The sequence below is a fragment of the Staurois parvus genome, unplaced genomic scaffold (genome assembly GCF_062004578.1).
Source record: "Staurois parvus isolate SC_StPar_1 unplaced genomic scaffold, SC_StPar_1.0 ptg000686l, whole genome shotgun sequence".
Classification (NCBI taxonomy): domain Eukaryota; kingdom Metazoa; phylum Chordata; class Amphibia; order Anura; family Ranidae; genus Staurois; species Staurois parvus.
In genome coordinates, this window is record NW_028318482.1 from 4403591 (window position 1) to 4429020 (window position 25430).

General features: G+C 41.4%; 1 protein-coding gene across 1 annotated transcript in view; it reads right to left on the reverse strand.

Moving 5' to 3' along the window:
- LOC149447462 (synaptotagmin-1-like) overlaps positions 1-25430 on the reverse strand; it is a 348270-nt gene that overhangs the window by 228394 nt on the left and 94446 nt on the right. The gene's annotated exons all lie outside the window — the stretch shown is intronic.

A 25430-nucleotide genomic window follows, 5' to 3' on the forward strand; every position in this document is an offset into this window, starting at 1 on the left:
TTGTAAACGTGGTTAACTGCATCGATAAGCGTTTGTGTTTGAAATTTTTTTTAACTCTTCCATTTCCAGATGCTGTCCAGAGTCTTTTTTCATCATGAAAAATGCATGCAAAGCGTTTTCCCAGTACTCAAATGGACCTGGTACACCATACTTTGAGGTTTTGCATGAAAGAAAATATGTTAGACACTGCTGCAATAATTTCTGCACTAAAATGAGCTGGAACACATCCAAACACCACAAAAAAAAAAGAGAGCTAATCTCAACAAATACTGCTCTCACTGCTTCTGCTCTCTCTATTTCTCTTAAAATGTCTGAAATAGTTAACTTTTTACTGTTTTGCAGTGCATTCTGGGCACTGGTCTCCTGAGGTTATCTTTAAAAACCACTTCTAAATGCAAACGCTCATAAATGCGCATAAATGCGTTATGCAACCGCGGCTAAACTGACTTTTTTAACCTACATTTTTCAGCAGTCAGTTTCCATCGTTCAGAAGTGTCCCATGTACATGGGGCCTAAGAAGGCATAGGCAGTCCTCCGTTTCAACGTTTCTTCCCCCTAGGGCCGCTGTTCATTCTCTCACCTTTTGAAAGTCTTGTCTCAATATTGACACTTCCTTCTTAATGCCACCTACATGGTCTTCCAGGTTAGCTAAAGTTCTATTGCAACTGCTATGGCTGGCTTCTCTTAAATCAGATTGTTGCTCTGTCTTTTTGCAAGAATGTACGCTTAGACATCTGTTGGTTAGAGGTTGGGCATTTTCACGTTGCATCCTTCCCTGGCATTTTAGCAAGTATGGTGCTGAATCCCTATTCAGTTTGTTTTGTAGAGTGGGCATTTGCAGTGGAGCTATCTTGTTTATCAGCATGACCAGCTTCACCCTTGTCCTTAGTCAACTTGACATAGCAATACAGTAGTATATGTGGAAGCATGGCTACCCAAAGATGATTTTAGAGCCATAGGAAACCAGAGGAAAGGATCAAGGGAGACTATCAGGCAGGGCGTTCTCCAAGATGTGTCCTCTAACATGCTTTGTGCAGCCCCTCCCACGTTATTACAGTCTGAGTTTGGATAGATAGTTTGGTCATTCTCACAGCAGGTGTCCTTTTGATTCTTTTTTCTTTTAGATGTACTAACATCTTTTAGATGTTACAAACATGGAATTCCAGTGGAATTGGTTCCAGTGGAATTGGTACCATTTGTATGAAAATAAAAAATATGCAAAATACGTGTGAACAAGGTGTCAATTAATTAAAGTGTTTGTTCACCAATGCCAGAAGTCTGCCAAGCAAAATAGGTGAGTTGGAAGATTTGGTGCATGAACAGAACTATGATTTAATTGGTATTGCTGAATCTTGGCTTCATTCTTCACATGACTGGGCCATTAATATCCCTGGCTATGTTCTCTTTTGGAGAGACAGAGTAAATAGGAAAGGTGGTGGTGTCTGTCTCTATGTGAGAAGTGATCTCAGAACGAGTGTGAAAGAGGACCTGGTTGATGGAGAGTGTGATGAGGCTAAAGCAGTATGGGTGGAAGAGCACATGGGGGTGCATATTACAAAGGTAATCATTGGAGTTTGTTATAGGCCTCCCAATGTTAAGGAGGAGGTGGAGACTCAGCTCCTTGGACAGATCGAAAGGGTTGGAAGGGCTGGGACAGTGATAATAATGGGGGATTTTAACTACCAGGAAATTGACTGGAGTAATGGTACTGCAGGAACAGTTAAAGGGAAAACATTTTTAAACCTACTACAAGACAATTTTATGGTACAGTTCATAGAGGCCCCAACTAGGAATGATGCTCTGCTGGACCTGGTAATCTCAAACCATGTAGAGCTTATTACAAATGTCCATGTAAAAGAACATCTGGGTAGCAGTGACCATAACATGGTTTAATTTATTGTTAGCTGTAAGGTAAAGTCTATAGGCTTGGAAAAATTTGTAAGTTAATGGATAGAAAACTGACTAAAAGATCGTATTCAAGTAGTGGTTAATGATTCATACTCTGAATGGTCTAGGGTTGTCAGTGGTGTACCCCAAGGTTCAGTGTTGGGACCCTTACTGTTTAATATATTTATAAACGATACAGGGTCTGACATTAAAAATCCCATTTCTTTTTTTCTTTGCAGACGACATCAAGCTGTGTAATGGAATAACGTCCTCACAATATGTCTTCAACTTACAAGCCGACCTCAATGCACTGTTTAATTGGGCAACTATGTGGCAAATGAGGTTTAATGTTGATAAATGTAAGGTTATGCACTTGGGGGCTAAGAATATGCATGCATCATACATACTAGGGGGGTACAACTGGGGGAACCAATGGTGGAGAAGAATCTGGGGGTTCTGGTAGATCACAAGCTTAATAATGGCATGCAATGCCAAGCTGCAGTTTATAAAGTGAGCAAAATCCTCTCTTGTATTAAAAGAGGTATAGACTCTAGAGAGAGAGATATCATATTACCCCGGTACAAATCATTAGTAAGACCTCATCTGGAATATGCAGTTCAGTTTTAGGCACCAATTCACAAAAAGAACATTGGGGAACTGGAGAAAGTACAGTGAAGGGCAACTAAACTGATAAGAGGCATAGAGGAGATCAGCTATGAGGAAAGATTAGAGGAACTGAATTTATTCTCTCTTGAGAAGAGGAGATTAAGGGGGATATGATCAACATGTATAAATACATCAGTGGTTCATATAGTGAACTCGGTGTAGAGTTATTCACCCTGAGGTCATCACAGAGGACAAGGGGGCACTCTTTACGTCTGGAGGAAAAGAAATTTAATCTCCAAACACGGAAAGGTTTCTTTACAGTGAGAGCTGTGAAAATGTGGAAAAGACTCCCTCAAGAGTTGGTTCTGGCCAGCTCCATGGATTGCTTTAAAAAAGGCCTGGATTCTTTTTTGGATACACAGAATATAACTGGATACTAACATTTATAGGTAAAGTTAATCCAGGGAATATCCAATTGCCTCTCGGGGAATCAGGAAGGAATTTTTTTCCCCTGCAGGAGCAAATTGTAACTATGTACTCAAAGTGATTTATCATTCCGATATATCCACCTTCTACAGCCTTCTGTTTACCAGAACTTTTACTACAGAAGTCAAAAATACATAGCAGAAAAGAAAATATTACTTATAACAATTATTTCAGTTAAAAAGAAAGAATTTAACAATAATGGAAAGAGAAGTGAGGCAGGGAGGTGGGAGTGGGACGAAGAGCAGCTAACGTATGTCTCCTGCTCTGCATTATTTTATAAGGCTACAAATACTTTCATAATGAGCCATCCTTATAAACAATCCCACTACCTAGAAAGTGAACATTCACCTCATAATGAGAAATGACAACCATCTGGCCTCTGCACAAAACATAGGCTATTATGAACAAAAGTAAGGGTTCAGGTGGGGCATTATGCAGACACCTAGCTCCAATGAACCCATACATGCTGTGTAATGAAAAACAATGTCAGTGAAGCTGTACCAGGTACCTTTAGACTTGCAAGAATGTTCAAGTCCAGAAATTCACCACACTGAAATTGTGTGGTACCAACCAAACACTATATTATGCTGTATAAATCAGGCCTATTTCCATATATTTGATTTTACGGTAACATAGCAGACTGGATCCACCCATTCTTGAAAATAGTCAGTGAGGAGGGAGAGACCTCTAATGCTGTTCAAATTGATCATTTATGCCAATAAAAATGACTTTTAAGGAGTCTAGTTGTTTTCTAATTTAAATGAAGCAGCATGTGTAGGTCAGCATACAGACAACTTAAAGATTAATTCCAGATATTGTATATTTCTACATAGGTAACTATGTAGAAATCAGGAGCGGACTGACCATTTGGAAACTCGGGCACTGCCCGAGGGCCCAGGGTCAGTAGGGGGCCCCATGAGATGCCCCTGGTACCTTTTTCATAGGCTTTTTTGAGTTTGAGCAAGGACACAGGGGCCCCATGATTCCCTATTGCTCAGGGGCCCCATGAGTTGTCAGTCCGCCCCTGGTAGAAATATACAATATCTGGAATTAATCTTCATAGGTCTAGCTATTGATCTATCACAGTATATAATAGACTCAAACAACAAAGACAACCTGGATATATCAATCAGAAAGAAGGTGATCTCCATTACACAAATGTCAGCATTATACAGACTTGCAGCAATAAAAATGATCCTGTACATCAGGATTTTAAAAGATGTTTTGGTGCTCAGAGAGCAGAAGGGGGAGTCCCTGATGGTACCACTTTCTATCCAAGAGAATGAGTTGTTGGTAAGGGCAAACTCCAGGTCCTCTAGGATATATACTCTCTCAGCAACAAATAACTATAAGAAGTAAAGAAAGAAGGGTGTTGCAGTGCTTATGTGAGATAGAAATGTATAGCAATGCATATCAATAGTGGCCAAATATGGTAAATTATAAAAGTCCTGCTAATCAATACTATGTAATAAGTCCAATGAATCAGTAGTATACTTGACTAAAGATGGTATGAACCCCAGATGTGGTTGTAAATCATAACCCAAATACTGTATTTAGTGAGAGGTTTCATCTTCTACAGTAATTTTTATGTAATGGACTGTATCCCTTAGATTTGATATTATTTTAAGCAAGAACAACCAATGAGAACATAAAATAACCATTGTGTGTCTGAAAATAATGACTATTATGGCAAATAACAAATAATGTGTTTCAGCTTAGTAAACGCTACCCAATAAATTTTAGTATTAAAGCAGTTTTATGGGGAAGCTACACATTTTTTAATGCAATATACTCATGCATATGCCAACATAATACAAGAAAAAAAAACCTGACCACGAGACATTATTGGTGTAAAATTCCTGGAAAACACTTTTCGGACCTGTAACAGTACAGCTAGCAACATGACCTAACTTCTCTCCATCAACATTATATAATACTATGACCATATTATATCTATTATGTTCTATACTGATATTTCACAAAAACCTATGTATACCTCTTAAGGTGAATGGCTCATCACAGGCCCCACTGCAAAATTACTGGGTATAGGCTTGGGTGGTTACATTCCTGTAAACCAATCAGAAATGAACCACAGCACTCTGGATTGCAACAGCCTTATTGGAATATAGCAAGGGTCACCTCTGACAAGATTCACACTAAAAAGGCTTTTTCACAGAAATGATGGACAAATGTAAAATGTTGGTGCCCCATTCAATAAAAATTGCAGATTATTAAAGGATAACCAAACTCAAGAAAAAGTCAATATATTGCAACTCACCAGTCCCTAGATATGCTGGCTTTAATTTTTTTTTTTTTTTAATTTTTCATGGACATTTTGGTAATCATGCCAGAAATGCAGTATCCATGTCACTTCCAGTAAGCTAAACTGAAAGTGAAAACAATATTATCTTTCTTGTGTAAGCTGCTGAAAATAAAGTTTGGGATTTCTGCAACCAGAGATTCACTGCAGATTCTGTTAGTTTGAAATTTTTCATCCTGGTGAATTTATGTTATAGTTTGACACACTGAATTTTTTTAAACCAGAATGTACCACATGGAGTTTGATCCATCGCCAGCCGGCTTAGAAAAAACAATCAGGGGGATAAGCCAACCCCTTACTAAAAAAAAAGGTGATGGGTGGGGGGAGGGGGCTCAGAGCAGCCATGTGTCAGTGTATTATAAAGCCCCTGTAGAGAGAGAACAGGGAATGCTGATAAACTGAATAGAAAGAGATTAGAATCATTTTGGAAACTGTGTTTTATGTCAGATTGCTAGCACTGTGGAAAAATTCCATCACACAAAAAAAGGAATCCAATGGTATAATTTGTCATGGTACAATGGTCCAGCCAATGATGGAATCTGAGAAATAATTCTTCATTACTTTTGCAAAGTGGAAAGATTCATGTGATAGCTTTGGGTTGAATATGTTTCCCACAAGCTCCTACTGACATCTAACCATCTGGGTTCCTTCCTCTGGTGAGTTGCCATCTTTATTTATTGGTGATGGTTGTGATTACACATATTATTGGGTTAATAAGTACTTGTTCACTTGGATATTGATAAATACGAAGCTTTATTTTAGCACTGCATTACTTTGCAATTTAAAGTTTAAAGATTTTATATCTACAGAACTCTATGAACTGCTGCACCGGAGAAGATTATCTTGCTCTTGGCCACCTTCCCGCATTCTCAGCCAGCAGAGCAACCTCCCCCACCACCTATTAGAAATATGGCTGTCAGAAATATGGCTGGACCCTGGACCACCTATCAGATCACAGTGGAAATCAGAAATATGGCTGGACCCCGGAAACGAAAGAGCCAGCACCAATCAGCAAGCTGCGTAAGCTTGCTTCCCAGACAACACTATCATACTATGAGGAGTTTCTGTGTTGAAGCAGTGTGCAGAAGGTCTGGTGTGCCCAGAACAAGACAGGTACCTGTGGGCAGTTGACTAGAAGTGGGTGAAAGGGGAGGGGGTGGTGGTGCCAGGGGGGCAGCAGGCTGTAATGACAGGTCCTCACTGATGGAATGGCAATGTTATAAGTAGGACACTTTTCTGATGTCTACAATGTAGACGTGTGTGTATAGTCTTTAACTCTGCATTGCTTACTACTGACCTCTGTACTCTGCATTACATGATACTGACCTTTGAACTCTGTATTAGTTGTTCCTGATTCATGCACTCTGTATAACTTACTACTAACCCCTGCACTCTGTATTGCTTGCTTCTGATCCCTGAACTCTGTGTTACTGCTGCACTCTGCGTTTCATCTGACATTTGAACTCTGTGCTACATACTACTGAACTTCATGTTACATATTATTGACCTCTTAACTCTTAAACCTTTATTACTTTTTAGTGGGGCTGTGTCAGGTTCTTTCATTAAACAAACAAGTGTACTGCATCATGATTATCTTTAAAGCAGTAAAAAGTTGTTGTTTTTAAAATAACAAACATGTCATGCTTATCTGCTCTGTGCAGTGGTTTTGCACAGAGCAGCCCAGATACTCCTCTTCTCGGGTCCCCTGCTGACGCTTCTGGCCCCTCCTTCCTGTCAGGTGCCCCCATAGCAAATAGCTTGCTATGGGGGCACCCGAGCAGGTGTGCTTCCAAGTTGCTCACTGGCTGTGATTGACATTGGCTCCCACTGCTGCCAATCAGAAGAGAGAGTTCCCAGATAACCGAGGCTCTCGTGTACATGGTTGGAATGAGAGGGGGCTCAGGAAAGTGTTAGTGGGGGCTGGGGGGGCTGCTACACACAGAAAGTAAAAAAAAAACCTTGAGCCTTTAGAACCACTTTAAACACTTCCATTATCTTTTGGTAAATCACAACCTCTCCAGGGTTCCGTACACCTGGTTTAGCATGTGTCAGATAGATATGATCATGATATATTTTAAATGCTTAATTTGCCTCATTTAGGACCATATGAATTCAGGGATGTACTGTATACCTTGAACATGAAAGTCCGTGCATCCCAGGCACCCAGGACGCCTATTTTATTATGCTGTAGGGGTCAAATTTGTCACTAAAAGAACCTTGAGTAGAAAACCACGTTTAAGCTGGGTTCAGAGGGTCAACTTTTGCTATTACAATTATGCTACTAAGGTCACTTGTGATCATCTGAAATTAATCGCTAGTGTATCTAGGGAATTTACTCTTCCCACAAACGATACAATTCTACCCTCATCCAACTAGTAAAAGAAAACTAACCTAAATGTCCTTGATACTTACTTGAATCAGTTGTCGCGTTAGTCACCTGGTCCAGAGACTTCTCTCTTCTTCTCTCCTTTGTTCCCTTTGCTACCTGGTGACACAAACGCTTCCCATTGGGTTCTAAACACTTCAGTGGGGGCAAGAAAACCTGTCAGCAACAATGATTAGGTGTAGCAACAAAACCAGAAACCAGCAAGCCCAGACAGCAGTGGGGATTGCCATAATGGCAACTTAAATTAAGTTAAAGTGGTTGTTTTTTTACCTATTCATGAAGGTAAAAAACCTTCTCTGTGCAGCAGCCCCCCCAAATAATTACCTGAGCCCCATCATAATCCAGCGTTGTGCACAAGATCCTCAGCAGTCTGGGGACTCTCCCTCCTCATTGTAAAGATATAAAAAACTGCGCTACAAGCGTGAATAATATAAACCACAAATGAACAAATAAACAAATAAGTACAAAATGCTGCTGCTTCAAAAAATATAAAATATAATACATAAATGAACACTTAAAAGTGATCCAGTAGTGCATAAATATTTAAGGAAAAATAAAACAAATTGGTGTATAGTCTTAAGAAAAGTCCAAAGAACAATCCTTATCCACCAAACGATTCTTCAAACTCTTCAAAGTAACAACCACGTGAGAAAATAAAATGGTGTTTCCCCTATCAGGTATACACTCACCAGCAAGTACTGCCTACCACTCTCATGGTTGGCAAAAATAGCTCAATAAATATCTCTCTGTGGGATGAAGGGTCAATCAGTGCTGATATGCTACCATTCCTCCACTCTCCATAATCGCCCATCTCCAAAAAGGCCGGCAATCTTTTCAAGTGATAATGGATTTCCAATAGGGTGGCACTTAGAGTAGCACAGAGGAGTCACTCCCTCCTCTTAATACTCCATACTCAGATAAATGGTCATGTAAAAGAAAACAAGAAAAAGCCCCAGAGATGTTGCACTAGGTATGTGCATAAGTAAAAACCGAGCCAGTGCTCTCACCACCGCCGGATACTCGATCACTGACGCTCCCGCGTCACTTCAGATCCCGGTCACGTCACTTCCGGTAGCCGCACAGCCATGCCTTGCTAAAGAAGCTGAGGGTAAAAGTGATGGACTGGCCAAGCATGTCTCCAGACCTAAACCCTATTGAGCATCTGTGGGGCATCCTCAAATGGAAGGTGGAGGAACGCAAGGTCTCTAACATCCACCAGCTCTATGATGTCATCATGGAGGAGTGGTAGAGGACTCCAGTGGCAACCTGTGAAACTCTGGTGAACTCCATGCCCGAGAGGGTTAAGGCAGTGCTGGAAAATAATGTTGGTCACACAAAATATTGACACTTTGGGCCCAATTTGGACATTTTCACTTAGGGGTGTACTCACTTTTGTTGCCAGTGGTTTAGACATTAATGGCTGTGTGTTGAGTTATTTTGAGGGGACAGCAAATTTACACTGTTATACAAGCTGTACACTCACTACGTCACATTGTAGCAAAGTATCATTTCTTCAGTGTTGTCACATGAAAATTAGAATAAAATATTTACAAAAATGTGAGGGGTGGACTCACTTTTTGGAGATACTGTGTATATATATATATGTGTGTGTGTGTGTGAAAATTGTTGATGTTTTCTCACATTTACCATTACTTCAAATATATGAAATTGGAAACATTTGGAAGCGGATACCTACAAACAACTGCAAATGTGTACAGGACTTGCCAGACCAGCAAATTCAGCCCAAGAACTGACAGTTTGGTGTTAAATGAAGTCTTCAAGAACTCCAGAATTTTACTGTGGGGTTTTCAGGTAACTTTTGCAACAGTTGGGGTCAAGGCGCATACATCTACAATCAAAAATAGAGTGAACTAATGCCTCAACCTGTAGGAGAGATGCGTTACGAAGAAGCCTTTACTGTCCAAAAACAACAATGGAGCATGATTACAGTTTGCCATTTAACTAACAAGCAAGGACTTGGCCATCTGGAACAATATGCTGAAGAACGAATAATCAACGAGTTGTTTTGTAACAGTCGGTAGGTTTGTTTGCCGCAAGCCAAACAGTGGGCACAATTCACAAAACATTATCTACCACTTTAAGAACTGTGGTAAAATACCTCTTAGTGTTTTTCAAAAAATATTTTGCCATTCACTAAAAATACTTTTAAAATGCAGCATGTGGTATATTTTTTTTAATTTACAGTATTTACCTCATGAAACCATTTGGTATTTTTATCTCATGATGTGAAAGAATTAGAACCCCTGTCAGTTTTTATTATTAATAAAGAGGTAAAATGAAAAAAACACCAGCCAAAGGGAAGCTGCTTTAACAGGACACGTGATGTATCAAAATCAACTAAGTTAAATTAAGTAATTGGAATTTCAGTAAAAGAGAAGCTGTTTTCAGAGGACATGTGGCATATCAAAAACAACTAAGCTAAATTAAGAAAATTACAAAATATCTTTATACAGTTGTGTTCAAAATAATAGCAGTCAGACATCACTAACCTGATCAATCACTGTTTTTGTAGAAATGATATTTCTACATGGCAAATAATTTACTAGCAGGTGTAGTAGAGTAAGAGAAATCCAACAGACCCAACAGTCATGACATGCAAGCTGCTGATTCTGTGTCATTGAATCACTAATTGAAAGGGGCATGTTCAAAATAATAGCAGTGTGGAGTTCTATTAGTGAGGTCATTCATTCTTTGAAAAACAGGTGGCAATTATTGCCCTTATTTAAGGAAGGAAGGCAGCAAATGTTGTACATGCTGGTTACAGTGCATTTCTCTCTGAAATTCTAAGGAAAATGAGTAATTCCAGATATTGTTCAGAAGAACAGCGTACCTTGATTAAAAAGTTGATTGAGAGGGGAAAACATATAAAGAAGTGCAGAAAATGATAGGCTGCTCAGCTAAAATGATCGCAAATGCTTTAAAATGGCAACCAAAACCTGAAAGACGTGGAAGAAAGCGAAAAACTACCATTCGAATGGATAGAAGAATAGCCAAAATGGCAAGGACTCAGCCAACAATCAGCTCCAGGAAAATCAAAGAAGGTCTAAAGTTACCTGTGAGTACTGTTACAATTAGAAGACGCCTATGTGAAGCCAAGCTATCTGCAAGAAGCCCCCGCAAAGTCCCACTGTTGAAAAAAAGACGTGTGCTGAAGAGGTAACAATTTGCCAAAGAGCACATTGACTGGCCTAAAGAGAAATGGCACAACATTTTGTGGACTGATGAAAGTAAGATTGTTCTTTTTGGGTCTAGTGGCCGGAGACAGTTGGTCAGACGACCCCCAACACTGAATTCAAGCCACAGTACACTGTGAAGACAGTGAAGCATGGTTGCGCAAGCATCATGATATGGGGATGTTTCTCATACTACGGTGTTGGGCCTATTTATCGTATACCAGGGATCATGGATCAGTTTGAATACATCAGAATACTTGAAGAGGTCATGCTGCCTTATGCTGAAGAGGAAATGCCCTTGAAATGGGTGTTCCCACAAGACAACGACCCCAAACACACCAGTAAACGTGCAACATCTTGGTTCCAGACCAACAAGATTGACGTTATGGAGTGGCCAGCCCAATCCCCGGATCTTAATCCAATAGAAAACTTGTGGGGTGACATCAAAAATGCAGTTTCTGAGGCAAAACCAAGAAATAGAGAAGAACTGTGGAATGTAGTCCAATCATCCTGGGCTGGAATACCTGTTCACAGGTGCCAGAAGTTGGTTGACTCCATGCAACACAGATGTACAGCAGTTCTCAGAAACAGTGCTTATACAACTAAATATTCATTAAGTGATTCAAAGGAAAGCAAAATCTTCAAACATTTTTCAGTTTATATAGTGAATGTTGGAGTTTGTAAAGAAGAATACAAACACTGATATTTTTTTGAACAGTCTAATATTCACTTTTCTTCAATTTTTGTAGAGGAACAACACAAATTTGATATATTTTGTCATGTTTTGATTTGGAATAGAATGTGTAGTGTTCCCAATGCATTTGTGTGTATGGAAATAAAAGCTATTAGAAGGATTTTGAGCTTTATTCACTTTTTTCAACACACTGCTATTATTTTGAACACAACTGTAAATGTCAAATGAATGAATTAAAATAGTATTAAAAAATCACACATTACATAAATACCCTTCTTCCACCAATAAAAAAAACAACGTTGTCTTTTCTATTGGTGGAAGAAGGTTATGATTTCTTTTTTACTATTTTTTCTTCAGTTTTTATTGCTATCTGAGCCCCTATTAGAGTTTTCACTTCCTTTATTGTTACTGTTTTTCTTTATCACTGAAAGTGAAAGGAAAAGAAATTCCACATTTTGGGCTGACATCAAACACTAATAGTGGGGAAATCTCCCCAATGGGAAACTCTATTCAAAATGGAAAAGAAAGTTTTGCCTTTTACACTTTAAAGTAATTTTTGCTGTGATAACTAATCATATGCATCATAGCAAAAGTGTGTTATCTGCCATGTCATATCAAAGTGTATCTGTCATCTGCCATATGATATTAGTTTTTCAACATGAAAATGATCCAAAGAACACTAGCAAATTCACAAATGAGTGGCTCATAAAGAAGAAATAAAGAGCTATAAATCACCCTAGTCAAGAGCTCTGATTTGATTTCCACTGAAATTTTGTGAGAGGATATTGAAACTAGCAGTTCATGCAAGGAAACCAACAAATTGCAACTGAAGGAATATTGAAAACAGCAGTGGTCCTGAGGTTATGTCAGAGACTGGTGGGCAGTGATACAAATTACCTACAAGAAGTCATTTCTGCTACAGGGGGTAAAGTCAGATTTTAATGTCAAGAGTGCACTTGCTTTTTTCCAAAGTACACCATTACATCTACACTCTGTGCACAATTATTTGTCAAGTTGTATTTTTGAGGATTCATTTCATTATTGAACAACCACAGTGCTCTCAGTCAATCTAAAATGTAAAAAAAAACTCAAACCTGAATATTTAAGAAAGTAAACGTGAGGTTTTGGCATTCTTAGGAGAATATCTATGTGTGAACAGTTATTGGGTCACGATTAGTGTGCAGAATTATTATGCAACTAAACGAAAAACGATAATTTTCCCATTTCACTTGTTTATTTTCATCTGTTCAAGTGAGAATAATAAAAAAGCAACTTAAAGTTTACAAATAAACATTTCTGACATGTAAAAAAAAAAAAAAAATCAGTGACCAATATAGCCATCCTTTTCAATAACAATCATAAGCCTTCCATTCATGAGTCTATCAGTTTCTAGATCTGTTGACAATCAACTTTTTTGCAGCAGCAACCACAGCCTCCCAGACACTGTTCAGTGAGGTGTACTATTTTCCTTTACCACAAATCTCTAATTTAAGAAGGACCCACAAGTTCTCAATAGGGTTTAGGTCAGGTGAGGAAGGGAGACATGTCATTATTCTTTCATCTTTAAGGCTTTTACTGGCTAGCCAAGTAGTGGAGTACTTGGATGTATATAATGGAGCATTGTCGTGCATAAATATCAGGTCTTCTTAAAAGATGCAAAGATGCAGTACCACTGCTTGAAGAAAGTGCCTTCTAAAAACTGGCAGTAGGTTTGGGAGTTGATTTTGAGTCTATCTTCAACCTGAAAAGGTCCAACTAGCTCATTATAATACCAGCCCACACCAGTACCCCACCTCCACCTTGCTGGCTCCTGAGTCGAAGTGGAGTTGTTACTGATCCAGCTACAGGCCCATTCATCTGGTCCATCAGGAGTCACACTCATCTCATCAGTCCATAAAACCTTTGAAAAATCTGTCTTCAGATATTTATTGTCCCACTCTTGACGTATCAAGGTATGTGTCTTGTTCAGTGGTAGTCGGGTTTCAGCATTCGTTACCTTGGCCATGTCTAGGAGCACTTAGCAGCTTGTACCTCTGGGCACTCCAGGTAGGTTGCAGTTCTATAATATGACAGCACTGAAGGATAAGGGCTCGTTCACACTTGACTGTTTTACCAACTTTTGCCAAATGCCCCTATAGCGTTTGGCAAGCGTTGGTCTGGCGTTTGCGGTGCGTTTTTTAACACTCGGCAAAAGCTCCGGAAACGCTGCATGCGCGGTTCAGCAGCGGTTGCTAGGCGTTTGCCGAGCGTTAAAAACGCCCCACAAACGCCTATAATGAAGTTTGAATGGTGTTACCGCTCCGTAAACACCTCCTGACTCAACCAGAGGCGTCCATTTTGCCGCGACGCTAACGCTCCCGCTAGAACAGCACTATGTGCTGCAATGTGCAGAATTGTCCGAGGCGTTTGTGAAGCGGTAAAAACGCTTCCCAAACGCCTTTCTGCCGCCTGCACACAACGCTAGTGTGAACGTAGCCTAATAGATTCCTGGTAGCTTCACATTTGATTCTTCTCAAATCTTTGGCAGTTTTTACTTGCATCTTTTTTTCTCAACACTTTCTTGCAACCCTGTTGACAAGTTGCAGCAAAACGTTTGATGGTTCTGTGATCACGCCCCAATACCTTATCAATTTCAATGGTGCTGCATCCCTCTGACAGACTTTTTACAATTTTTTACTTTTCAGAGACAGTTATATCTCTTTTTTGGCCCATTTTTCCTGAGGAAAAGACACTTCCCAATAATTATGCACATCTTTATATAGGGTGTTGATCTCCTTAAGCCACACCCTCCCTCATTACATAAATACACATCACCTGACCTGATATGCTTAAATCCAGTAAGCATTCAAGTTAATACAGCTGGGAATTGGACAATATGCATAAAATGATCATTTGGTTAAAATACTCACTTGCCTAATAATTGTGCACACAGCATATTTGTGTTTTGGTTGAATAAATTACTGAAAATGCAATTTTTCTTGTGTTCGTATTCAAGTATATCACCTTTATCGTTAGACACTGTTTGAAGAAAGATATAATGTTTGCCTGTTCAAATATGTTGAAAAAGTCAACAATATATACTGTATATGTTGTGACGGACAGCCCCAGCTGGTCAAGGGCATAGTCCAGGATGGAATGTGCACCACCCAGAATCTTGAGTTTTATCAGATAGATGGGTTGGGTCCATGGATTCTGGCTGTTGTTCAATAGACAGGGGGTTAAGAGCTGGACACACCCTGGTACATCTGATTAACAAAATGGAGCAACAAAAGGCTGGGAGAGAGTGATTCAGTCTGTGCTATATATAGGTACTACAATATAAATAAATGGATCACTCATATGTATGTTTATATAACATACTGTATATTGTGTTCAAGTCAAACTGGGACTTTTGAGTTTATACTATGCTCAAAAAAATTAAAGGAATACTTTGAAAATACATCAGATCTCAATGGGGAGAAATATCATGCAGGATATCTATATTGATATGGACTGGGTGATGTGTAAGGAACGTAAGGATGCCCCATTGTTGGATGGAAATGAAATTATCAACCTACAGAGGACTGAAATCAAAGACACCCCGAAAATCAAAATGAAAAACTGATTAGCAACCCCCTCTGCTACTTAACTGACCAGATCAATATCCCAGTTGTGTTCAAAAGTTTGCATACCCTGGAAAAAATCATGAAATATTCCATTGTATGTAAACCTTTCATCATTTTTGTTTTGATGATTTTTGTTATCATTATGATTTGATGAGCCAAACTATGTGATAATAAATGGCTTCCTAAAATCACTATCCTTAAACAAAAGACAGTTTGTTGGCATGATCAGTCATATTTTCAACATCAATGCCAAAATGGCACGATTTGTGCCAGGGTATGCAATCTTTTGAGTACAACTATGTATATATATATACTTACTGTATATACACACACATACTGACCACTAATGCCAGGGAGTTTTTTCTGACTATTAATACTAATGCCACACCACTGACACTAGGGGCCAGTTCAGGGGTGTATCATTAAATCAGTGGGCCCATGCGCATGTGCAAGATCAAAAATGAGTCTTAGGCATCGAGGAAAAAAATGCAGCACACAAAGCGCGCCTCGGGAAAAAGTGAGCGTGGTTTAAATTGAATCTAAATATTGGGCGTAGCTTAAAAGGGGTGTGTTAAATAGAGTCTGATATGACTTACATAGTGCAGAATGTGGTAATGTTAAGACGTCGATAGATAGATAGATAGATAGATAGATAGATAGATAGATAGATAGATAGATAGATACAGTATATATCTTTATGTATATATGCATATATTTGTAATTTTTGCGCCTATTGTTTGTTAGAATGTCATCTTATTCCAAACTCCTTTTTTTGTTTTGCTCTGGTTAAAAAAAAAACATTTCAACCAATAGCAAAACAATTCAATAAATTGCCGGGTTTTCCTTTTTTCATGTAAAAATTCATGTAACCATAAACACCAACACAATCACCCAGAGCACTTTAATGTATCACAATGTATGCTGTGCTTCTAGAGAAGATTTCCTTGCCTCTTCAGTGATGTGCACTGGCACAGAGGGACTGTTTGGAGCACCCCAGTCGGTAATAGGTTAACCCTGTGTCCTTTCCTGCGGTACCCAGTGCTCACACAGACCTCAGCTGCGCATGCGTGCAGCATCCTTTCTGCTCCTCTAAGCCTTGTAAGGATGCACTAATGTTGCAGCACATCCCTCCAGCCTCCCCTTATTTAAAGCTGAGCTCTGGAGCCAAGAAGGAGACATGAGGATAGTGTGAGTGGAAGCAGGCACAGTCCTCCCCACTTCACCAACTCACCATTCAGCCAGCCCATTGTGTCTATAGAAGTGAGGAGTGTGTTGCAGGGAGCAGAGGCAGGAGCACCACCAAAGGCGGACTAACAACACATGGGGCCTCCGGGCAATAGGAGATCATGGGGCTCCTTGTGTCCCTGCCTAAAGTCAAGCCACACACAGTCCCACCTACATATTGCACTACCCACATTACATTTACTAGTCACAGAATTTCTGTACACGATGTCCAAAATAAATAATAAGTTAAGAAAATGACAAGTGATAAGCAGAGCACAGGTGGAAGCATGGCAGAGTATAGGAGTAGAGTTGGGCTCTATGTTCGAGTCGAACCTAAGTTTAACTTGAACATAGAGCGTTCGTGTGTTCGCTGAACACACAAATGGTACGGGCATTCGGCGGGCTATTTGCCTGCTGTGCTCCACAATTCAATTGGTCAAAGCAATGCACCTGACCACAGGTCAGGTGCAATGCTCTGGCCAATCACAGCATAAGATGATGTCACAAGGGGTGGAGAGAACCCCGCTCCCTTGTGACATCATGACAGTATTGAAGAACCAAACCGAACGGGGGGGTTTTCATCCAATCACTATATAGGAGTCAGCAAGTCAGAGCACAAGGGGTCAGGAGGGCACACTACATGGAGAGCAGCCGGACACATTAGAAGGCACATTACACGGGGGGAAGCAGGGCACATTATGGTGTACATTACATGAGTGGGGGGGGCAGCAGGGCACACTATAGGGCACAGCAAGCCATATTACATAGGGGCAAGAGGGCACATTATGGGACAAAACAGGACGTATTACATGGGGGCTAGAGGGCACATGGTGCACACAGCAGGTCACATTACAGGGCATAAAGCAGGACACATCAATGGCGCACACAGCAGGGCACATGGAGCAAACAGCAGGGCACACAGCAGGGCACATTATGAGACACACAGTAGGGAACATCACGGGGACCGACAAGAAGAGAGGAGGGGCCAGTGGGGAGGGGCGCCACGACTCAGTGCCCAATGGGTCACACCACCCCTGGTGCATGTTATCTTTGGATGTTTTCTTACTTCATCATGGAGGGGAGAGAGAGAGAAAGAGAGAGAGAGGAGGGAGAGAGATAGGAAGATAGATAGAAGAAGAGAGAGAGAGAGGGAGAGAGGAGAGAGGGTGAAAGAGAAAGAGAGAGGGAGAGGAGGAGAGAGGGAGAGAAGTAGAGGGGAAAAAAAGAGAAGGAGAGGCCTAAGAGAGTACAGAGAGACAAAAGAAGAGAGAGAGAGGAGCCTTTGCAGTAAGTATCTCTTCCTTGTGCATATCCTCCAGAATACCTGCTCAAGTCAATGGCTCTGCTTCTCCCACCAAGCTCTGCTCCCCCCCTTCCCCCAAGCTCCAGCTCAAAGGTGGTGGGAACAGCAGCTCCCATTGGTTTAGAAGCCAACAGGCGGCAGAGCAGCTGTAGCTGGACAGTTAACTCTTCAGTTTCTCATTCCTTGTCCTGCTGGCTGGTCGGCAGCCATTCCAATACAGTTTGAGGCTGCTGAATCCTTCCTCCTGCAGTGCTGTTTCTACAGTTAGTGACAAGGTGTGAGATGGCCCTGACTCCCTGTATGCAGAATGTGACAAGGCATAGTGAGCCCCCTCTGCCCCTGGGGTCCTAGTGCATTGCACACCGTGCGCACATGGATGATACGCCACTGGGCCAGGTCATCAAGGTGCATGAATTCTTCCTGATGCTGGGGCACTTTATGACCACTGACTCCGAAGAGCATTTTTTTCTAAACATTAACACTGGGGAATTTTTTAGTGACCACTGAGGCTGGGGCATTTTTTCTAACCACTAACAATGACCCCCATGGCATTTTTTCTGAGTATTTACACCAGGCCATTTTTTTATCCCATTGAGGTCACCGGTGCTAGATCTTTTTTTTTTCTTACATTAACTCAGACATCAGAACATTTTTGCTTCCCATTGGGCATTTTTTCCTCACCACTGTCACTGAGACATTTTTACCTTACACTGACACTTGGGCATATTTCTCCCACACCGACACTAGGGCATTTTTTCTCCCAACTGGCATTCTCCTGCAAACTGACGTTGACACCTGGGTATTTACACACTCAAGCAAAAGTGTTTATTGTCTCAACAGTTGCTAACTTCTTCTTTAAGGTAGGATCAGACAGAAAATTATATGTAATAGAAGTGTTTCAATTAAAAAAAAAAAAAAAATATTTTGTCCTGAAGTTTGTGTCTGTAGGAGTGTCACTTATGGTACAATAATTACAGAGAATTTTGTGGGTACAAGCACTGCAGTATGAATGGAATGTATACTGTGAGTAGGCCTCTAACCATGCTCAATATTCAGCACTATGTAGCCCAGGGGCGGACTGACAACTCATAAGGCCCCCGGGCAATAGGGGATCATGGGGACCCTGTGTCTTTGCCCAAACTCAAAAAAGCCTATAAAAAAGGTACCAGGGGCATCTCATGGGGCCCCTACTGACCCCGGGCCCTCGGGCAGTACCAGAGTTTCCAAATGGTCAGTCCGCCCCTGATGTAGCCATGTCTGCTTTATGCGCACCACATACCCATGCTGTGTCTTTTTGAAATTCGAAATTTGGGAGGTGTGAGTAAAGACTCTACATACCTTTGTTGGTCATTAAATTGGATATTTAATATAGCTGACATAAGCATATGTTCAGTTACAGATAATTAGTAAAGCTCTAAATGTTGTGAAAGGCATGGCAATGTTCAGCGTTGATGCTGAACAACTACTGCTGTTCTGACATTGGCCTACTGGTTGACAGAATCCAATAAAGCTACTTTTAATTATAAGCTGCTTTGTCAATTGAGTCTTTGCCAGGACTACTAATCCAACGAATCTGCAAATTAAGGGAGATTGAAGACAAACCAAAACTGATACGGGTTTTAATCCTTTGTCTCTCTATCAAAAGTAAAAAAAAAAAGTGTTGCTGGAAGTTGGAAGGCTTTTAATGTTGTGCTACAGAAACTGAGTAATATTGATAGTGTGTCAGAGCCAATAAAAATTCATTTCTGTGCAGCAATGAAATAAAACTAACACATGCATCCTCCTTCTCTGTCCCATACCTTTGATTTCCATCCCTTCATTTTATTTAGTATTACTTCTATTCCTCATTTGTAAATTATTATACTTAATATAACCCCCTGTTTTGGTAACAGTACAAAGGCGTTGGTTTGGTGCATAAGGACTGATAAGATCCGTTCAACAATAGTTTTTTCATCTGTCCTGTGCATCCATTGGCTGTTTTATGTGAAAGTTCTGCGTAAGACAGAATGCACAATGTTATCTCCGAAAGAGAGAATCTGCCCAAATAAGTTATACAGTTAGGTCCATACACAGTATATTTGGACACAGGCACAATTTTCATACTTTTGGCTCTGTATGCCACCAGAATAAATTAAAACAAAACAATCCAAATGAATTTGAAGTGCAGACTTTCAGCTTTAATTCAAGGGGTTGAACATAAATGTCAAGTACAAATTTTAGGAACTGCAACCATTTTTGTACGCAGTCCCTCTGCATTTTTTTATTTTTTTGCGCTATAGACAAAAAAGAAAACCGTCAATTTTGAGAAAAAAAAACTATATTTTTGACTTTTTTCTATTAAACATGTCCAGTAAAAAAAATTGAAAAATCAAATTTCGTCATAACTGTAGGCCAAAATGTATTCTGCAACATGTCTTGGCTAAAAAAAATGTAAATTAATTGGTTTACCTGAAAGTTATAGCATATACAAATGGTGGTATATACAGTTGCAAGAAAAAGTATGTGAACCCCTTGGGATTACGTGGAGTTTTGCATGAATTGGGCATAAAATGTGCTCTGAACGTCATCTAAGTCACAACAATAGAAGAACACAGTCTGCTGAACATAATACTACACAAACATTAGATGTTGCCATGGTTTAATTGCACATAACATGTAAACATTCACAGTGCAGGGAGGAAAAAGTATGTGAGGCCCTAGCTTAATGACTTCTCCCAGAGCTAATTGGAGCCAGGAGTGAGTCAACCTTGACTCCAATCAGTGTGATGATATTGGATGTGTTGCTGACAGCTGTCCTGCCCTTAAAAACACACACCTGTTTTGGGTTTACTGGTTTCAAGAAGCACTGTCTGATGTGAACCATGCCTCTCAGAAAAGAGCTCTCAGAAGACCTACGATCAAGAATTGTTGACTTGCATAAAGCTGGAAAGGGTTACAAAAGTATCTCCAAAAGCCTTGATGTTCATGTGTCCACGGTAAGACAGACTGTCTACAAATGGAGAAAGTTTAGCACTGTTGCTACTCTCCCTAGGCGTGGTCATCCTGTAAAAATGACTGCAAGAGCACAGAGCAGAATGCTGCATGAGGTAAAGAAGAATCCCAGAGTGTCAGCTAAAGACCTACAGAAATCTCTGGCACATGCTAACATTTTTGTTGACACATCTACAATAAGGAAAACATTAAACAAGAATGGAGTACATGGGAGGACACCACGGAGGAAGCCATTGCTGTCCAAAAAGAATATTGCAGCACGTTTGAAGTTTGCAAAAGAGCACCTGGATGTTCCACAGCACTACTGGCAAAATATACTGTGGACAGATGAAACCAAGATTGAGTTGTTTGGGAAGAACACACAACACTATGTGTGGAGAAAAAAAGGCACAGCACACCAACATCAAAACCTATTCCCCACTGTAAAACATGGCGGAGGGAGCATCATGGTTTGGGGCTGCTTTGCTGCCTCAGGGCCTGGACGGATTGTTGTCCTTGATGGGAAAATGAATTCCAGAGTTTATCAAGACATTTTGCAGGAAAACATACGACCATCTGTCCGCCAACTGAAGCTCCGCAGAGGATGGGTGATGCAACAGGACAATGACCCGAAGCATACAAGTAATTCAACAAAATAATAGCTGCAACAGCACAGAATACGCCTTCTGGAGTGGCCCAGTCAGAGTCCTGACCTCAACCCGATTGAAATGCTGTGGCATGACCTTTAGAGAGCGATTCACACCAGACATCCCAAGAATATTGCTACACTGAAACAGTTTTGTGAAGAGGAGTGGTCCAAAATTACTCCAGATCGTTGTGCAGGTCTGATCTGCAACTACAGGAAACGTTTGGTTGAGGTTATTGCTGCCAAAGGAGGGTCAACCAGTTATTAAGTCCAAAGGTTCACATACTTTTTCCTCCCTGCACTGTGAATGTTTACATGTTATGTGCAATTAAACCATGGCAACATCTAATGTTTGTGTAGTATTATGTTCAGCAGACTGTTTTCTTCTATTGTTGTGACTTAGATGACGTTCAGAGCACATTTTATGCCCAATTCATGCAAAACTCCACGTAATCCCAAGGGGTTCACATACTTTTTCTTGCAACTGTATACTGGAATGCTGGCATGCTGACACTGGGGGAGGGTGCACTGACTAACTAATACAGTGATCAGTGCTAATAAAAAGCACTGAAAATGTACCAATGACATTGGGCAGGAAGGAGTTAGCATCTGGGGAGAGTAAAGGGTTAACTGTGTGTGATTTACTGTGTAAGCACATGGCTTTGTATTGCTCTGCTATGCAGAGCAATACAAAGCCATGTGCTGGGGCTGACAAGGGAGGGATCTGTGTTGTTTACATACAGACCTCTCCCCCATCAGTGATACTCAGCGATCGCCGGGTGCCGGCAGGGAATCATTGGTGATTGACAGTTGAAGCGCGGACACCCCCTACCCAGGAATGCAAAAAAACACACACACACACATACCGTATTTGCCGGCGTATAAGACGACTTTTTAACCCATGAAAATCTTCTGAAAAGTCGGGGGTCGTCTTACACACCGGTATACGTCGAGCCGGTGTCAGGGCGGCACTTTTTCGAGGGGTGGCGCGGTGGCGGAAGGGACACTAAGTACAGGGGCGGGCAGGGGGCTGCTGTACCTTACCTGGCTCCGGTCCCACGACGATCCGGTCCAGGAAGAGCGGCTGCTCCTTCTTTCAGTTCGGCCGCTCGATGGTCGCGCGGCCGCTCGGCTCCGCCTCCTCACCGGTGATTGGGCGCCAGCACTGGAAAGGCACACAGGCAACCAATCACCGGCGAGGAGGCGGAGCCGAGCGGCCCCGCGAAAATCGAGTGAGGGAGTGGCCAGTAAGTGTGCAGCAGCACCATGCTGTGACACTCTTGGCACTATTCCTCTCCCCCACTGACACTAACGATGGGGCACTGTTCCTCCCCAACTGACACCAACGATGAGGCACTGTTCCTCCCCCACTGACACCAACGATGAGGCACTGTTCCTCCCCCACTGACACCAACGATGAGGCACTGTTCCTCCCCCACTGAAACCAGCGATGGGGCACTATTCCTCCCCCACTGACACCAACGATGGGGCACTATTCCTCCTCCCCAATGACACCAATGATGGGGCACTATTCCTCCCCCACTCACACCAACGATGAGGCACTATTCCTCCCCCCACTGACACCAACTATGAGGCACTATTCCTCCACAATGAGGCACTATTCCTCCACAATGACACCAACGATGAGGCACTGTTCCTCCCCCCACTGACACCAGGGATGGGGCGCTATTCCTCCCACTGACACCAATGATGGGGCACAATTCCTGCCACTGATACCAATGATGGGGCGCTATTCCTCCCACTGACACCAATGATGGGGCACTATTCCTCCCACTGACACCAACGATGGGGCACTATTCCTACTACTGACACTAATGATGGGACACTATTCCTCCCACTGACACCAATGATGGGGCACGATTCTTCCCACTGACACCAATGATGGGGCACTATTCCTCCCACTGACTAATGATGGGGCACTATTCCTCCCACTGACACTAATGATGGGACACTATTCCTCACACACTGACACTAATGATGGGGCACCATCATTAATGTCAGTGGGAGGAATAGTGTCCCATCATTGGTATCAGTGGGAGGAATAGTGCCCCATCATTGGTGTCAGTGGATGAAACAGTGCCCCATCATTGGTGTCAGTGGGAGGAGTAGTGCCTCATCATTGGTATCAGTGGGAGGAATAGTGCCCCATCATTGGTGTCAGAGCGAGGAATCGTGCCCCATCATTGGTGTCAGTGGGAGGAATAGTGCCCCATCATTGGAATACCATACTGAAATAGCATGCCATATTGAAATCAAATCTGATGTTTTTTCATTTTTATTTGGTGTTTGTTGGAAAAGCGGTATTGATAATGTTTCTTATATGTATACACAAATGTTTTGCCTTTCATTTCTATTTTAATCTGACTGCCTGTTACAAGGTGAGGGTATACTGTATGTATACTTTAAAAAGACCAATGCTGCAGAAATAAATCTAAAAAAGTAATTAAAAAAATATTTGTTTATCAATGTATTTACGTACATAAAGTAACCCACTGGTACACATCTTCATCCAGTACTCATCATCCATACACTATCTCCTACTGTCTAAGAAAAAAATCTTTGGTAAAAACCAGTCCTAACACAGTTTTAGTCCTCATGAGGCCTACATGGGATTTTCCAGACTGTGAAAAGAGTTACACTACAGTGCATTTACAGGGATACCATTGTAACAAATATCTGATATCTCCCACTACTGCTTGTCACAATACACTTACGGCACAAGCAACAACAGAACACAACCTAAAGTCTACCTGCATAGCTCCCAACTACTCCTCATTTGGATGGACAGTCCTGCAGGCACCATACTTGCCCTCCTGAGGATTTACCCCCCTTCCTGACCAGGTCATTTTTTGCATTACATTAACTGACAATTGTGCAGTCATGCAATGCTGCACCCAAACAAAATTTATCGTCCTTTATTTCCCACGAGTTGACCTTTCTTTCGGTGGTATTTGATCGCCTATGCCTTTTTAAGCAAAGAAAGACTGACAATTTTGAGATAAAAACAATATTTTGTACTTTTTGCTATTAAACATGTCCAGTAAAAAAATTGAAAAAATCAAATTTTGTCATAAATTTAGGCCAAAATGTATTCTGCTACGTCTTTGCTAAAAAAAAATCTCAATACGTGTAAATTAATTGGTTTACATGAAAGTTATAGTGTTTACAAATGGCAGTATAGATACTGGGATTTAAAAAAAAAATGTCTACTAGTAATGGCACGATCAGCGACTTTTAGTGGGACTGTGGCGGACATTCTGAGCAGGGGTGGACTGACCATTTGGAAACTTGGGCACTGCCCGAGGGCCCGGGGTCAGTAGGGGGCCCATGAGATCCCCTGGTACCTTTTTCATAGGCTTTTTTGAGTTTGGGCAAGGACACAGGGGCCCCATGAGCCCTTATTACCTGGGGGCCCCATGAGTTGTCAGTCCGCCCCTGATTCTGACACTGGTGGAGAACTAACTTTGTGTCGCTGACACCCCAGTGACACCAATACAGTGATCAGTACTAAGAAAGCACTGACACTGTACTAAAGGCACTGGGCAGGAAGGGGTTAATGTGAGGGGCGATCAAAAGGTTAACTGCTGGGAGTGTTTTAATAAGGGGCGGGGGGGGTGTTTTACTGTAAGCACACTGATTGGGATGGCTGTGCTGTGCGTAGCCAACCTGAGCAGTGTGCTTGAGCTGACAGGGTGGAAGACTGTAAACAAAACAGTCTTTCTCCCATCGGGTAATTACCGGCCGGGAATCGGTGATGCGAAATCACATATATATACGTGGTTTTGCGTACAGGTGCCACCGTGTAGCAGTATATCTGCTATACGGCGGAATGGAAGCTGTTAACAGTCTGACCTTCCTGTTACATTATAGACATATGCTGGGGGTGGAGAGGAATGGAGGAACCTCATACAGCCGTGCCAATTTCAAACATGATAGCAGCTGCGAGGGAGTAGAAATCTTGCATGCTGTCATGGGGGGGGTTGCTCATATTTGCGCCATGTTGAAACCCTAAATATGTGTGCAACATGGTGCAAAAGGTGGAATTAGCCGGTAGCCCTGGTGCAAAAGGTGGAGTTAGCCCATAGCCC